This window comes from Durio zibethinus, chromosome 15, assembly GCF_047325235.1.
Source record: "Durio zibethinus cultivar Kanyao isolate XHJ-2024 chromosome 15, ASM4732523v1, whole genome shotgun sequence".
Taxonomy (NCBI): Eukaryota; Viridiplantae; Streptophyta; class Magnoliopsida; order Malvales; family Malvaceae; genus Durio; species Durio zibethinus.
Window position 1 is genome coordinate 22,214,173 of NC_143176.1, and position 2,921 is coordinate 22,217,093.

Here is a 2,921-nt window from a genome sequence, read left to right on the forward strand (position 1 = left end):
AAGGTTATAGCACCCTCACAACGCCCATCAGAAGATGGTACCAGCTTAAATTTGTGTTATCCAAAAGCCTTAAAATTTTACCAAGTAATTAATTATTAGAAATTATTCTCAATTGATTCTAATACTTTTAGCAGAAAATTAAGAAAATTCTCGCACCTCAAGAGTATGCAAGAAAAACTACTGTTTCACTTGCAGAGGCTCCGTCGTCGGATTAGTTAAAGAAAAATCAAAATAAAAATCAAAATAGAAATCAGAATAGAAAGGAAGGAAAGAATGATCGTTTTTGTGTAGGAAAAATTGATACTTTCAACTTTTTCCCAAAAATATTTTTTGGAAATTTATTTCTAAAGAAAATTGATACTTTCAACTTTTCCCTAAAAATATTTTTTTTGAAATTTATTTCTGAAGAAAATTGATACTTTCAACTTTTCTCCAAAAATATTTTTTGAAAATTTATTTCTGAGAAAAATTGATACTTTCAACTTTTCTCCAAAAATATTTTTTGAAAATTTATTTTTTAAAAAAATTGATACTTTCAACTTTTCTTTAAAAATATTTTTTTTGAAACTTTGATTTCCAAGGAAAATTAATACTTTCAACTTTTCCCCAAAAATATTTTTTGGAAATTTATTTCTAAGGAAAATTGATACTTTCAACTTTTTTTCAAAAATATTTTTTTTTTTGAAACTTTGATCTTAAGGAAAATTGATACTTTCAACTTTTCCCTAAAAATATATTTTTTTGAAAAATTTGATTTTTATTTGAAGAAAATAAAATAATAATAAAAAATATAAATAAATAATAAAAAATAAAGAAAAGTAAAACAAAAATAAAAATAAAACTAAGATAAAAAGAATATTAAATAAACTTAATATACTAAAAAAAAATAAATAAAAAACATTCAAACAAAAAAAAAAAAAAAACTTGAATTTGCTCGAATCGCGGCTCGGCTCAAGAAAGAGAAAACGGCTCGGGGTGACGGCTTGGCGGGTTTAAGAGCGGCATGGCGGATTTAAGAGCCATTGCGGAAGCCATGATATCAGCTGGGTACGCCAAGGAATGTATTAAAATTTATAAAATTATTCGGAAATCGATCGTCGATGAAGCTCTTTACAATCTCGGAGTTGAAAGGACGCTGACTTTTCAGCACATTCAGAAGATGGAATGGGAAGTTTTGGAGGTTAAAATTAAGATTTGGTTAAACGCTGTTAAAATGGCGGTTAAAACGCTGTTTTTTGGAGAGAGGATTCTCTGTGATCAAGTGTTTTCCATTTTCCCAGCCATCAGGGAGTCTTGTTTCTCGGAAATTTCGAAAGAAGGAGCTTTGGCTCTGTTTGGGTTCCCAGAAAATGTAGCAAAGTGCAAGAAAACTACCGAGAAAATGTTCCGCATCTTGGACTTATATGAAGCGGTTTCGGATCTTTGGCCCGAGATAGAATCAATCTTCAGCTTCGAAGCAACCTCAACTGTCCGATCAGCGGCCGTTAACTCGTTAATCAGGCTCGGTGACGCCGTGAGAACGATGTTAACGGACTTCGAAACTGCGATTCAAAAGGATTCATCCAAGTCGAAGTTTGCCGGCGGTGGGATCCACCCTCTCACACGCTATGTCATGAATTACATCTGTTTCCTATCCGACTACAGCGGGATTCTCTCTGACATCGTCTCAGATTGGCAGTTAACGATTCCATCTCCTTTACCAGAGTCTTACTTCGGCAGCCCTGACAACGAGGAGAGCATTTTGTCGCCGATTTCAGTCCGGTTAGCTTGGCTTATCCTCGTCATGCTATGTAAACTCGACGGGAAAGCCGCGATGTACAAAGACGTGGCGCTTTCTTATTTGTTCTTAGCAAATAACCTCCAATACGTCGTCGGAAAAGTCCGACAATCGAATCTGAAGTTCCTTCTCGGCGACGACTGGGTGGCGAAGCACGAATTGAAAGTGAAACAGTACGCTTCGAATTACCAGAGGATGGGATGGAGCAAAGTGCTTGCGTCACTGCCTGAAGATCCAACGGCTGAGATTCCCATTGATCAAGTGAAAGAGCATTTCAGAAAATTTAATTTTTCTTTCGAAGAAGCTTACAAGAAGCAATCATCTTGGGTCGTACCCGACCCGAAACTCCGAGATGATATAAAAATCTCGTTGGCGAGACGGATCGTCCCGATCTACAAGGAGTTTTTCGAAACATACGGTGGAGTGCAGCTGAGGAAGGAAATGTGGGTTGACTCACTTGTCAGATATACCCCTGATGATTTGGGAAATTACTGGTCGGATTTGTTCTATGGAAGCGGAAGTGCAGAGAGTGTTTCGTCTAGTTCAAGCCGAGGCGGCAGGAATCGTTAAGCCGATCGTTTTTGGGGTGTGGATAGATTTGCCGGCCAGTTTGGATTTTAGGCTCGTGTTTTTTTTTTTTTGGATAACAATGAACAAGGACGCGTGGAGTGACTCAGATTGACACTGTGGCCAAAATGAAACAGAGTGACACGTGTATAGAGAAAAGAATAATTTAATTTATTTATTACTTCATATTCGGCATGTAATCAAGATTTACAATACAAAATTCTTCGATTTATGGAGTATCGTGTTATATTTTATTTTTTGTTCGTTTATTAATTTTATGTGTTCTTTTTTTATGTGGGGGGAGCTTCAGAGGTTAATGTTATAAGAAAGTTACGATCTAAAATGATAAAAAAATTATAATTAGTAAAATTTAAGTTTTAAGTTTCCTTAAATTTGAGATGAATTGATTATATAATTTTGGATTGTAAGGAGAATGAGTAAATGGATTATTAATAAAATAATAATAAGATGAATTAATTAAGTTAAAAGAAAGCTTTTAAGGGTTCAGTTGAATGAATGATGATATTAATTTTGATAAAATTAAAAAAAATTATTATTATTATTATAATTATAATTA

At 34.2% G+C, this 2,921-nt stretch overlaps 1 pseudogene across 1 annotated transcript; it reads left to right on the forward strand.

Annotated features, from left to right (window-relative positions):
• Positions 1-976: 976 nt before the first annotated feature.
• On the forward strand, positions 977-2,530 carry LOC111301429 (exocyst complex component EXO70H1 pseudogene; annotated as a pseudogene). Its single transcript, XR_016328337.1, has one exon. The product of XR_016328337.1 is annotated as an exocyst complex component EXO70H1 pseudogene (transcript).
• The last annotated feature ends 391 nt before the right edge of the window (positions 2,531-2,921 follow it).